This window comes from Phacochoerus africanus, chromosome 9 (genome assembly GCF_016906955.1).
Source record: "Phacochoerus africanus isolate WHEZ1 chromosome 9, ROS_Pafr_v1, whole genome shotgun sequence".
NCBI lineage: Eukaryota > Metazoa > Chordata > Mammalia > Artiodactyla > Suidae > Phacochoerus > Phacochoerus africanus.
The window spans coordinates 81,443,514-81,458,627 of record NC_062552.1 but is presented as its reverse complement, the minus strand read 5'-3'; the positions used below and the strand labels follow the sequence as shown (position 1 = coordinate 81,458,627).

Sequence of the window (15,114 nt, the reverse complement as noted above, 5' to 3'; positions counted from 1 at the left end):
TAGCCTGGGAACCTCCATATGCCATGGATGTGGCCCTAAAATGACAAAAGACAAAAAATAAAAAAAGAAGTAAATTAACAACAATCATAGAATAGCTCCTTATGTGCTGTCAGTTATATAGTACAGTGAGAATTACATTCTTACCTAGGTATATCATACATTAGGTATGTAAATAGATATATTATTTCTATGACATAGAGATATATATCTATTATTACTCCAAAACTGGCATCTGAGCAGAACTGTTTTGAGAGGGGAGGGGTACAATTTAATTACCACTTATAAGTAAGTTTCATTCTCAGTGTTTTGAAGCCTGAATCTTTAAAAGTTTTGAATACAAAATAGGAAATAAAAAAGAAAGAAAAGCACCCATTGGAGGGAAAAATATGGAAGATCAGTAAAATTCATTCATTTTTGTCATTGTTATTCTTCAATTCAAGCTAATCCCTCTCACTGGTCAAAATTATTTGCTTTAACATCACAGACTTCATTTGTAAATATCTAGAGATAAAGCTATAGTGGTAACAGTCCTATAAATTTACTTCATTTCTAGGAAAAGGATATTTCTTAAAGAAACCTGGCCAGACTTCAGCTACCGACTCTTCAGTTTTGCCATAGCTGCCTTCACTTCTTTGTTCCTTAGAGTGTAGATAACAGGGTTTAAAATGAGAGTAAAGATGGTGTAGAACACAGCAAGGACTTTGTCAACCGAATAACCACTGAAGGGCCACACATAGATGAAGATGCATGGGCCAAAGAAGAGTGTGACCACGGTGATATGAGCAGTCAGTGTGGAGCGGGCCTTCGCCATGCTAGCAGAGGAGCGGTTCCTAACTGTGATGAGTATCACAGTGTAGGAGACAACCAACAGGAGGAAGGAACTCAAAGAAAGAAAGCCACTGTCTGCAACTATTAGTAGGCTGATAACCTAAGTGTCTGTGCAGGCCAGCTTGGTCACTAGAGGGAGGTCACAGAAAAAACTGTCCACTTGATTAGGACCACAGAAAGGCAAGTTCACAGTAAATGCCAGCTGGCTGGTAGTATGGATGAGGCCCACACCCCATGGAATGAGGCCCAGAGTAATACACACACGGCGGCTCATGATTGTCATATAGTGGAGAGGTTTGCATACAGCAACATAACGGTCATAGGCCATGGATACAAGGATCACCATTTCACCACCAGCAAATAGATGAACAGAGAAAATCTGGGCCAGGCAGGCCTCAAAAGAAATAGTCTTGCGCTCAGCCAGGAAGTCTGCAATCATTTTGGGGGTAGCAAAGGAGGCAACACATATGTCTATAAAAGAGAGGTTTGCAAGCAGAAAGTACATGGGAGTGTGAAGGCGGGAATCTGAGGTGACAGTGAGGATGATGAGAAAGTTGCCCAGCAGAATGGCCAGGTAGAGTAGTGAAAATATGAAAAGCAAGAAAGGTTGGAGCTCCTGGGGGCCAGAGAGTCCCAGCAGCACAAATTCTGTCACCCGAGAATGATTTGTCTCATTCATTGACTTTTCTCCAGTTATCTAAATAGGAGAGAAATAGAAATCAATTAATGAACTAAGTTTAGTTCAGTTTCCTAGTTCAGTTAGGGAGTCTAGTTTCTATTCAAATATATAGACATATACATATATATAAATATATATATATAGGCATGCCGACATAGAGATAGTACTCTAGTAATCAAAATGAAAAGAACAGAGCCAGAATGAAACATTGAACCAAAAGTCGTTTAGAAAAGGACAGTGGTGTTTGGGATGTTTCATCCCACATTGATTCACTTAGTTACATAAATTTGAAAAGTCAAATAAACTCTTTTGCAAATAAAAAATTACAAATGAATATCTGAAAAGTTATTTTTATATCACAAAAATTCACCATTTTAATTTGTGAAGATAAAAATCTTTTTTTTTTCCTTCATTAAGTGTAAGAACTCTTAACAAAAGAAAAAAAAAAGTGAACTGCTATCAGGTGGAGATAGATTTTCACAAAATTAATGTGCAAAAAAATTAGACACATAGGAGTCAATGCAGTATAACTCTATTACATGAAGTTTAAAAACAGACAGGCAAATCTTTTGTATTTGAAGCCAGGATAGTGGTTTTCCTTGATGGGAGGAAAGGGGCAGGAGGGGCATTGGAGGGGCTTTTGTATTGCTGGTAATGATCGGTTTGTTGATTCAGGTGATAGTAATTGGCTTCCTGGGCTGCCCAGGTAAGAGGTGACTTTCTCTTTCCCTTCGTGGGTTCTGAAAACATCTTCCTGCTGTAGCACTTAAAGCTCTCTTCTCACTGCTAGTAAAATAGTTTTTGACATTGGCTTCTTCAGAAACTATCTTTCACAGTTCAGCATTAAATCAAAGATGATTATATATTTTATATAACAAGATTTTCTCAAGAAATGAGTGTTTAATTACATCTTTTCCGTTTTTCCCCTTATACTAAGTGGCCATGGGTATAACAAGAAAATTTAGGTCTCATGTTTGCTCCAAAGGAAAAGCTATGTGAAGGATAAACATATAGACATATTCCTTCCCTCTTCTGACACAGAATGGCTCAGTGACCTCAGAAAATCTCTTAAGTCAACACCTACACTCTTGAAAATGTTAAAATGAAGATGTTGGGCAACCAAAGCTCCAAGTTTGTTTGCAATATAAATCCATTCTTTTTTAGTTAATTCACTCTACAATAATTTAAATGCCTATTTTTTCCTGGGCACTGAGCTAGGTTAGGTATATCTAGTGATAGAGCGGATAGGTATATCTTTCCCCCATGAAGATCATTACCTAATATCATGATCCCTTGTTCTATTTAGAGAGAGCAGTGAACCCTCTTTTCCCATCGTTCTCCAGTGCATTCTTTATTAGATTAAAAAAGATTAGATTTATCATCTAAGAAAAGGACTTCTTACAACCAATAAAATGCTATACTATAATGAAAACAAATCTATTGGGAAAATATAAGTTAAGATCACAACCATGTCATCAGACATTGATCAAGTCATTTAGCCTTTCAGGGCTTATTGTTCTCATATATAAAGCATTGAACATAATGTTACCTCAGAGAGACACTGAAAATGTTTGTTAAAAGTTTAGATGTGATAACTCTTTAATCAAAAGTAAAGACTATGCATACATAAGCATTCTTAATAATGTATTATTTCAGGTCAGAATAAGTATTTTGTTTCTGATAATAATACTTATCCTAAGATGGTATTGTCTGACTTAGAGAAGGATGAGTTTGCACTACTAAGTGGGGCCAAATAAATTCAATTTTTTTTATTTTTTGTAATATTTTAGGTCAAATTAGTGCCATCATAGGTTCCTCCTTTTCCTAACTGTTATGAAATCAGTCTCTCTCCAGTACTTTTATCTCTGAAATAGTATGCTTGGTGGATAATGAAAGAAAGTATGATTAAAATTTAGAGTTGGCACCAAACTCTACAAGTTCAAAGTTTGAATTACAAGGAAAGTCATAATCTTTCTTTGACTGTCTGCTCTGTCTTCACCTCCACTCCTGGTCCCTCACAGTCACTGTGCACTAGAGACCAGTACTGTGGCATTGTCCTCAGAAAGATGCCAACAAAATGCTGTGCTTTATCTAAGATAAAATGAAGAGAGTAGACAGACATATCCTTTAATCTATGGTCTTTAAATTTTGGAAAGTGTTTAATTGCTAGGTACAAGGTACTGAGAAAAAATTATGAGCCATAAAACAGCTTTACTTCTAAAGAGGGAAATTGGCACAGGGTGTCTGTACCTGGGAGGGGCTTGTCTCCAAGAGCATGTGACAGGGCTGGATGCTGTGTCTTAATGGAAGCTCTTGGTAGCTGGGGGAGCACCTGAAGCTCTCAGGAATCTGAGAGTGGTGAAATAGGTAGAAAAAATAAAAAGGCAAAAAAAGCACTGAAAATGAACTTGCAAGTTTTGTATGGAATTTAGCCTAATTGTTGCTACATTGCTTCTCTTTATGATAGTAAACAAAGAAATATTTTGGAACTCACAATATTTTGTGGAAACTTCTAGAAATTAAAATCAATCACACCTCACTAAAATTCACATAAATAGGATTGATTCCTGACTTATTCCAGCTTAGTATCCTAGGAACATATGACCTCCCAAACTTCACTTCCAGAGGTATTAATGGAATCATTTATCTCAGAGAGGAACTCAGATATTTCAGCTTTAACTTTTTCATACAAGCCTTCTCTCTGATCAGAGAAAGTTTTAGTCAGAAATATTAATCCAAAGCACTCTAAAATATGTTTTAGGAAGCACAACCAATGACAGACATTGCCATGTAAGTTAGGTTCTGTAAAGCTTCTGAAAGGTCAGGAAATTTAATCACTTTCTCAAATTAATGCTTAGAAAAATTTTAGGTGTTTTTCTTCCTCTATCTTACTTTCCCTTAATTTTATTTATTCATTTATTTTTAATTTTATTATTAGGGCTGCATCTATGGCATATGGAAGTCCCAGGCGAGGGGTCAAATCAGAGCTATAGCTGCCAGCCTATGCCATAGCCACAGCAATGCCAGATCTGAGTTATATCTGCAACCTACACCACAGCTCACTACAACACCAGATCCTTAATCCACTGAGCAAGGCCAGGGATCAAACCTACATCCTCATGGATGCTAGTCAGATTCATTTCCGCTGAGCCACAACAGGAACTCCCACTTTCCCTGAATTTTAAAGCACAGATTAGTTTTTTCCTCCTTCTCAGAAATGTTATGTATGATCATCATATAATTGACTTAGAAATTATATCTTGTAATAATATAATGGATTTGAACATGTTAGTGATAATATTCCCAAACTCATACAGCATATAGGGGGCACACCTCTTTTCACTATTAGGTACACAGCAGATGGTTCTTAATTTCATTAGTTATTTTATTTCTAGTTACTATATCTAATAGTTATAACTCTATCTGTTTTATATCTAGTGACTGATATTGTCTTGACTTGAATAATCAAACAATTTTAAATTATAAGCTTTAAAATAGCATGGAACTCACATCAAGGAAAGATGTCCAAAGGTATCAGATTCTATTGAGAGAGCATTAGCCTAGGAGAAAACCTTTTCTACTTCTCTTTTCCAAACTTTAGGCAAATTAACCACTCTCTTAGGCACTCAGTTTCTCTTTCAGGAAAAAAAAAAGGAGAAGGTTAAGAATTCTTCTTCCTAAAATATAATACTCTATGATTCTCTGGCATTTGAAAATATCCCCAACTGGAAAATCAATTAAATGTAAAAAATAATGCAATAGGTTACATTGATGGAAATAGTACATACAAAATGTAAAACCATAATGGTTTTATCAGAGAAATTCAGGCTTGTTATTCTGCAGGTCAGGTATTTAGACAATTGTTAATAGACAAAATGGGCACAGAACCTGAGAAGATCAAAGAAGATTGTAGAGAATAATTGTCTCTTTCTGCTCCTAACTGAATCAAGAGCCTAGGAAAACAGAGCACCCTCCTTGTCCTATGCCTGTAGTAACTACACTTGCCAAATGAAACAAAATTTTGCAGAAGATATTAAATAACAGGTAAAAGTAGACAGTCCATATCTTTCCAGTCTTCACTGTAACCCTAAGCATTGGAGCATTATCACCCTCAGCATACAGAAAGAAGGAAAATTTTGACAATAATTAGAAGCTAATTGTGGATTTGAATTTAAGAGATTATAATAATTACTGATGAGATATGTGTGTGTGGGACATAGTAGATGCATGGAGGGAATGTTTGGGGAGAGGGACAAGGACAGGACAGGGACAGGGAGAGAGAAGAAAACCTGAGGTTTTATATCATATTAGACAAAGTGGTGTTATCACTTATCCTATTGTATAGACTGTCTTATTTCTAAAAAAAAAAGTTCCTGAAAATTTCCTAATTTCATATTCTATATATCTTGCAAACTTCTAATAAAAATAGAATTGTCAATTTTCATTTTTCAAAATAAAAGAAATAATTGAATATCCTCTCTGCAGTAACTTTACTATTTATAAATGCAAGTATTATAGACCAGTCAATATATTTTATATTCTTTTTTTATAATTAATATGGACACACATTGTATATATGAATAATATTCTTCCACTTACCAGCTTAGAAAGTAAGACTAGATGATCTCCAAGGCTTTTTTCATTTCTAAAAGTAGAAATGTAGAAGAACTTATCTAGTGGGAATAAGTGGAGTTTAGAAAAGTCACTCAGAATTCCTTAGACTGCCCGAGAGCTTCTTAGTTAATGAAGTATATACATTCTCATTGCTAGTATACCTCAGACATAAAAATATTTTCAGATCACAAGCCATAATAAAATAATATTCACTGATGGTTTAAGATGAAGCTTGATACTTAGGGAATTAGTATTACATTAATATCTGTCTCTAAAATGTATCAATAGAACTCTGTAATCATAAGCATACGTAATTCTTTTTGTCCACAATTTATTTTATAAAACTTACCTCCCTATAAGACCAGAAGCAAAAAGCAATAAAGGACTTTGGTTCCTATCTTAATCCCAGCTAAATTTTTTTAGTCAGTAAACATAGAATTACTGAGTTTCTAAATATCCTCTGAATAGAAAGTACAAAAAGGGCAAAAAAAGTGTGTATGATGGTTGTAATATAAGTTTATCAGATTTTAATTCTGTTCCTATCATGGCTGTCCCCAAGCCAGTGCAGTAGGGCAGTCATATGTCATGTGGAGAGAGAAGAAAACAGGAATTTACTCCTTCTAGATGGAGTTTCTAGTTTTAGACCATAAAGACTTCCCTTTTGCTAAATTATAGTTGTCAATTTTTCATCTAGAAAACAGCTCACTCATCATTTCTCTGTTCCAAGCAAATATGATCAAAATGCTCTTATAATATGTACACGTTCTAATAATTCCTCCAGTCCTTATTTCTCTGACTCTTCTAAACATCCATTTACCTCTGAGTTTTCATATTGAATGCATTTTCAAGAAACTCTTGACATGATGCATTTTAATTTGTTCCCTACACTGAAAGATGCTAAGCCACTCAGATTCTGCACTAATGTAGTGAGAGTTCTGCTCCTCTTTCTCTTAACCATACAGTTGCAGTATCCTAAGATAAAACATTAAAAAGCCTTCTACCCTGATGCCAGGAAACCAATCTCATTGGGGAAGTGAAAAATCACCCTTTAGAGATCTGTGAATTCATCCTGCAGTGGGAGTAATTACATTTTACATAAATTTTACAGGGATGGGAAAAGGAATTAAAAAAACTTACCAACTGAGTGGTGCATTTTGAAAGCAAAATATTATTTGATTACTTCAAACTCCTAATGAGTAAAGTAATTTTTTGACCCCCAACTTTCTGTCTGTCATTAAAGTCATCATACAACCTTATAAATGATAACTAAGCCTTGGGGATGTTTTCTCTAGTCACAAGAAGCCCACTACTTCACAGGATTATTTATTTTGTTGTGATAATGTTCAACTGGTTGTACCATCTGTAGTTGAAAAGATCTACTCCTCCTTCAACTCGATGGTTCTTCAAAAATTTGAGGATATTCTCATTTCTCCTCCCCAACAAATCTTCTATTTCTCTGACAAATACATCTATAGTCTTTTAAACCATGTTTTATACATTTTGTAGATGTTGCATTCCTGATTGTTCTCAGAGGCTCTTGTGTAATTATAACTGGTCATTTTTAAAGAATTGACATGACATTCTGTACTACTCAGCAAACTCAGTTTTCTGAATACTCTAGTGAAAGTTTTACATACAGAAGAATACATGCACAATGGTGTTTGTTGAAATTTTTCTAAATAGAGAAATAGTAGAAACAATCTAATGTTTATAAATTGGGGAATTCATAAATTATAATATTTTAATGCAGCGGCATACTATCAACAATTAAATTGGATTTTATGTGTAAACATTAGAAGTTTAAAAAAATAGTAAATTGAAGAATGACAATTAAATGATCACGTTTTGATAGACTGAAATAATTATGGATTTATATTTATTAAACAAAAGCTTTAAGGAGTTCCCGTTGTGGCTCAGTGGTTAATGAATCCAACTAGGAACCATGAGGTTGCCGGTTTGATCCCTGGCTTTGCTCAGTGGGTTAAGGATCCGGTGTTGCCATGAGCTGTGGTGTAGGTCGCAGACGCGGCTCAGATCCCATGTTGCTGTGGCTCTGGCATAGGCTGGTGGCTACAGCTCCAATTCGACCCCTAGCCTGGGAACCTCCATGTGCCATGGGAGTCGCCCAAGAAAAATGGCAGAAAGACAAAAAAAAGAAAAGAAAAGAAAAGCTTTAAATCAAAAACTATTGCAAGGAACAAAGGTTATTATATAATGATAAAGGGTCAATTCATTAAGAGGCTATAGCAATTGAAAATATGCATGCACCCAGTGTTGAAGCACCTAAATAATGTAAGCAAATATTATTAGATCTGAATGCAGCAACAGACAACAGTGTAACACTACAATGCAGTACTCCATTTTCAATAGGTAGATCATCCAAACATAAAATCAATAAGGAAATAATGGATTTGAACTTCACTTTAGACTAAGTGGACCTAATAGACACATTCATACATGTTACCCAATAGCAGCAGAATATATATTCATCTCAAGTACACACAGAACATTTTCCAGGATAAAATATACATTAGGTCACCAAATAAATCAACAATATAAGACAACTGAAATTACATCAAGTATCTTTTCTGACTACGGCAGTATGGAACTAGAAATGAATAACAAGAAAAAGTTGGAAAATTCAGAGATATGGGAAAAGTAAATAATACACTCCAGGGCAGCCATAGGGCCAAAGGAAAAACTACAAAGAAAATAAAAATATGTCTTGAGACAAATTCACATGTAAACACAGCATATCCAAATTATGGGATACTACAAAATTCTAGAGGGAAGTTTGTCAAAATAGATCCCTACATTAAGAGAAAGAAACATCTTAAATAAATAAAACTTCTCAAAAGTATGAAAAAAACAAGCCCAAAGTTAGCAGAAAGAAGGAAATAATATATATCAAAGCAGAAATAAATGAAATAGATGGAAGAATATTACAAAAGACCAACAAAACTAAGGGTGGGGTTTTCTTAAAAGATACAACTGACAAACCTTTACCTAGACTAGGAAAAAAAAGAAAAGTAATAAATAAAATGAGAAATGAAAAAGGAGACATTATAGTAGATAGCACAGAAATCAAAAGTTCATAAGAGACTATTATGAACAATTCTATACAAACAAAATGAATAACCTAGAAGTAACAAATAAAATCCTAAAAACATACAATCCACCAAGACTGAATCTTGAATAAATAGAAAATCTGAATAGACCTATAAAGAATAAAAACTGAATCATTAATTATTAATCAAATAACTCCAAATAAATAAAACCCAGGACCAGAGGGCTTCACTGGTTAATTCTACCAAACAGTTAAAGTCTTAGCATCAATACTTCTTAAACTCTTCTTTAAAAAAAAAAATTGAAGTGGAAGTTATACTTCCAAACTTAGTTAATGGAGCCAACACCAATGTTACCTTGATAGCAAAATTCAACGAGGACACCATAAAAAATAAAATTATATACCAAACACCTAGATTAACATAGATGCAAATATCTTCAGTAAAACACTATCAAACAGATTACAATAGCACATTAGAATGTCATACATATACCACAATCCTGTTGGACTTTACTCTGGATGCAAGGATGGCTCACCATATGCAAATCAATAAATATGATATACTACACTAAGAGAACAAAGGATGAAAATTATATGATCATCTCAACAGCTGCAGAAAAGGTATTTGACAAAATTCAACATTCATTGTGATAAAACTTTCAAAAATTAGGTATAAAAGGGAAATACCTCAAAATAATAAAGGCTATATATGAGAAGCCCACAGATAAAGTCAAACTCAATGGTGAAAACCTAAAACCTTTTCCTATAAGATCAGGGACAAGAATATTTACTTTCACCAATATAGTCCTGGAAGTCCTAGCTAGAGCAATTATAAAAGAAAAAGAAATAAAAGCCATCCAGATTGATAAAGAAAAAAGTAAAATTGTCTGTTTGTGAATGACATAATTATATACAAACTCCTAATGATTCCATCAAAATACTGTTAATAAACAAATTTAGTAAGGTTTCAGAATACAAAATCAACATGCACAAAAATCAGCTGTGTTTCTATAAGCTAACAATGAATTATCTGAAAAAGGAATTTAGAAAGCAATCCCAGTAGCATCAAAACATAAAATACTTAGAGATAAATTTAATCAAGGGGGTGAAAGATCTATACACCAAACACTATAAGACATTATTTTAAAAAATTGTAAGAGACATAAATAAATGGAAAGATATCTCATGTTCATGAATTAGAATAATTACATTTTAAATGTCCATAATGTCAAAAGTGATCTACAAAGTCAATGTAGTTTCTATCAAAATTCCAGTAATATTTTTCATTGAAAGAGAAGAAAAAAATTCTAAAATTCATATAGAACAATAGAAACCTCAAATAGCCAAAGCAATCTTGAGAAAGAAGAGCAAACCTGAAAGCATCACCCTTCTTGATTTGCAAACTATATCACAAAGCTGTGGTAATCAACACAGCATGGTGCTGGCAAATGTGGTTCATCAGAGAATTCTAGGGGCAGCAAGACTCAGTTTCTATAGAGGTAATCTGCTCATTAATAAACTCCCTATATGTTTTCTTCTTCCATATTTTATTTTCATATGTTTTTACAGTCTGTATTACTATTGTTACTTTAGCTGTGAACCATGTTATCTGTCTTGTCAATGTAGTGACTTTTTTTTTTTGGCTGCTTGTCTATCAACATGAAAATTCCAGTGTGGTCAGGTGGTTGGCAAAGATTTGATTCAGTGGAAGTTATAGTATATTCCCTAATGAAAGTGTTCTTATTCTGGCAATTACAATTTTCAATCTAGCAAAGCTTGGAATTGCAGTGACAGGAAACAAAAAATTATTAAGTGAATAACTAAGAATGATAGAAAGAAGATACGATCTTAATTCGATTCCATATTTTTCAGAGCTATATATTAGCAATTGGTAACACAGCATCACAATTAACTGTTGGTTCAATTATATCTTGGAGTTCATTGTCTCTGAGTAAATATAATCATGATGCTAGCCTCTTTTCTAAGCCTTTAGTTGGGCATTCAGTTTTGCTTTGAGGCTGGAATTATTCAGGAAAAATTGATGTCATGGTTCTGTGCCTGTTGCCACAATTTTTCACAGTAAAATGTGTTCCACACCACAGGTAATCTTTATGGAATCATAAATCCATAAATCAGACACTTTGTGAGTCCTAGGATAGTGATCTTGGAAGAAGAACTGCAAACAGAAAGGGGAAATCTCTTATCTAGAGATTTCCTTCCAATAAAGACAAATCACTGTCACCTGTGGAGGAAATGATCTGATGTAATTGACTTGCCTCTGAGTGGCAAGTTCTCAATATCAATCTCTTCTGCTTATAGAAAAAGTGTTAAGAGTAGTTGTGATAGAAGTCTGAAGAACTTTAATGAAAGGCCCAAGGCTTTGGGGCACATCCAGAGCTTAAATTCTAGCTTCTGTTGCTACTTAATTCATGTACTCATTATGTAAGAACCGAGGTGATACAGAACAAAAGTTAACTGACAGATTATCCTTTTTCTAGAATTTGATTGCCTTCTCTGTGGAGAATGGTATATGGTGGACATTGATGTAAGCACTCTGAATAATAGAAACTGATTTGTTAAATGGGGGGAAATCTAGTTACATAGTTATTTGTTAACCCACGGTCAGTTTTAAATAAGGCCCAGTTGCATCCTAGGATCTTCTTTTCAAACAGTGGGTAGGGCTCTGCTGCAGAGTACAGAATAATGAGAGCATTGCTACTCATCTGGCCTTGTGAGCGAATCCCAACAATGAATTTATTTCTTATGAATACCTCAGTTTAATTGGAGTTCATTGTTCTTATGACCCAAGAGATAGGGAATTTTGCAGCTGAAGAGGGGACTTGGCTGCAAGAATCTCTTGAAAGCTAACAATCCTGTGATGAGTCACTAAACAAGTGGATAAGAACAGTACTCAGGTAACAGGAGAGTAAACATAAAATGGGGCAAAACAGAAAGCACACATCACTATTCTTCTAATGTAAAAAAATGTTTTAAAATAGTGTATTGCGGAGATCCCGTCGTGGCGCAGTGGTTAACGAATCCGACTAGGAACCATGAAATTGCGGGTTTGGTCCCTGGCCTTGCTCAGTGGGTTAAGGGTCCGGCCTTGCCGTGAGGTGTGGTTTAGGTCGCAGACGTGGCTCGGATCCCGCGTTACTGTGGCTCTGGTGTAGGCCGGTGGCTACAGCTCCGATTTGACCCCTAGCCTGGGAACCTCCATATGCCGCGGGAGCCGCCCAAGAAATAGCAAAAAGACAAAAAAAATTAAAAAGTAAAATAAAATAAAATAAAAGAGTGTATTGCCTTCTTTATATACAGTAAATATTATTCTATTGGTTGTGTTATGAACAATACATTTTCCACCCATAGAAGGCCCAATGCATTTATACTTTTTATAAGTAAAGATATCGTACCACTGACTTCAGGGTCAATAGCTCTTTATCTTAAAACAAATTTAAATTTTACAAATTAAGGATGAAAGGAAGTCAAAAGGACAAATAAATATAATGGAAGAAAAGATGATTAAAATTGCTAAAATGCATTGTTCTATTCATATCACCATTAACCTTTAATTCGAGTTAATCAAGACTTCCCACTGATTTGAATGATTGGCTTTAACACTACAGTGGCTTTTATTTGTGAGTATCTAGAGACACAAGTTACAGTGGTAAGAGTCCTGTGAATTTACTTCATTTCTAGGAAAAGAACATTTCTTATAACTGCAGAAACCCAGCCACACTTCAGATACAAACTCTTCAGTTTTGCCATAGCTGCCTTCACTTCTTTGTTCCTTAGAGTGTAGATAACAGGGTTTAAAATGAGAGTAAAGATGGTGTAGAACACAGCAAGGACTTTGTCAACTGAATAACCACTGAAGGGCCACACATAGATGAAGATGCATGGGCCAAAGAAGAGTGTGACCACGGTGATATGAGCAGTCAGTGTGGAGCGGGCCTTCGCCATGCTAGCAGAGGAGCGGTTCCTAACTGTGATGAGTATCACAGTGAAGGAGACAACCAACAGGAGGAAGGAACTCAAAGAAAGAAAGCCACTGTCTGCAACTCTTAGTAGGCTGATAACCTAAGTGTCTGTGCAGGCCAGCTTGGTCACTAGAGGGAGGTCACAGAAAAAACTGTCCACTTGATTAGGACCACAGAAAGGCAAGTTCACAGTAAATGCCAGCTGGCTGGTAGTATGGATGAGGCCCACACCCCATGGAATGAGGACCAGAGTAATACACACACGGCAGCTCATGATTGTCATATAGTGGAGAGGTTTGCATATAGCAACATAACGGTCATAGGCCATGGATACAAGGATCACCATTTCACCACCAGCAAATAGATGAACAGAGAAAATCTGGGCCAGGCAGGCCTCAAAAGAAATAGTCTTGCGCTCAGCCAGGAAGTCTGCAATCATTTTGGGGGTAGCAAAGGAGGCAACACATATGTCTATAAAAGAGAGGTTTGCAAGCAGAAAGTACATGGGAGTGTGAAGGCGGGAATCTGAGGTGACAGTGAGGATGATGAGAAAGTTGCCCAGCAGAATGGCCAGGTAGAGTAGTGAAAATATGAAAAGCAAGAAAGGTTGGAGCTCCTGGGAGCCAGAGAGTCCCAGCAGCACAAATTCTGTCACCCGAGAATGATTTGTCTCATTCATTGACTTTGAAAGGAACTTCTCTTCAGTTACCTATGTAGGAGAGAAACAGATATCAATGAACTGAGTATGAGTTTGATTTCCTAATTCCACTTCATACCCTAAGGATTCTAATATCTATTTACATTTGTGTCTAAGTTTTCATACACCATCACAAATCATATAGACAGCATAGCAATGCTATTGAAGAAGGATAAAGGGGAGAATTGTCAAGGAGATAGTCAACCAACTGGCATATCCAATTACATGAATTCAAGGTTGTCATCAACTAATTTAAAAATGAAATTGAATATCTGAGTTTTTTTTCTTTGGCACTGTAGAAATCCAATCTAATAATTTACAGAGCCAACATTTAAATCAATAAATGGTATACATTCTTTTTGAACTGCTAAAACAAAGGAAGATGATTTCACAAATTTAATGCTGACCAAAATAATTAGACACAAAGTGGTGTATACTGTACAAACCTGTTTAAATATATGTGAAACTGTTTTATAGGGTTGAAAAAGCTCCAATAGTGGTTATCCTTGAAGAGAAATAGGGACAGGAAGGGGCTTCTTAAGCGCTATTAATGTTCTGTGTTTTGATGTGGTTGATAGTTACCTAGGTGTGTTCACTTTGTGGAAATATCTATGTGGGTATTTCTGCTCTGTGCACTTTCGTGTGTATGTCATATATTTATAAGAGTTAAAACAGGGAAGAAAGAGATAGTATTATGTTATGTGAGAGAGCCCATAGGAGAAATCATTGCTTGAGTAAATAGACCTTATTCTTTCTCTATTGAGTTACAAATTACATCAGCTAAAATACAAAACCATAGCAAAACTTAAAGGTCCAAAGTTGGAAGTCTTCCTAGAGCTATGATTCAGCCCTTCATGGAGTTCCATTATGCAAAGGAATCTAGTACATTAGTTCATTTCAATTATTCCTGAAGATATGAAGCTTCTTTAAACTCAGCCATTGATGTTAGTAATGTGAACATATTATTGAATTATGATTGATATTTTATTTGATTTGAGGGACTTTAAAAGTATAGTTACATTACACAAGGTTATGCATAGTAAGGAATTTGTACCAGAGGAAAAATGTCTTTTCTATTCAGTCATCTTACATTCTGTTTTCTCAGAACTTTACCTCTTTTATGCTATTTTTACTTTTTTAAGCTATTTATAACTAGAAAATTTGTGCAATGAAAGGTAGTGAAGGATTTTATTTTGAAGAATCTCACATATAAGTCAGATCTTGGGAGAGAGTGTGTTTTATTTTACTG

General features: G+C 35.1%; 2 pseudogenes; both read right to left on the bottom strand.

Annotated features, from left to right (window-relative positions):
* Positions 1–592: 592 nt before the first annotated feature.
* Positions 593–1,507, bottom strand: LOC125135935 (olfactory receptor 4K15-like; annotated as a pseudogene).
* An 11,365-nt stretch (positions 1,508–12,872) lies between these two features.
* LOC125135896 (olfactory receptor 4K15-like) lies at positions 12,873–13,895 on the bottom strand (annotated as a pseudogene).
* Between the last annotated feature and the right edge of the window lie 1,219 nt (positions 13,896–15,114).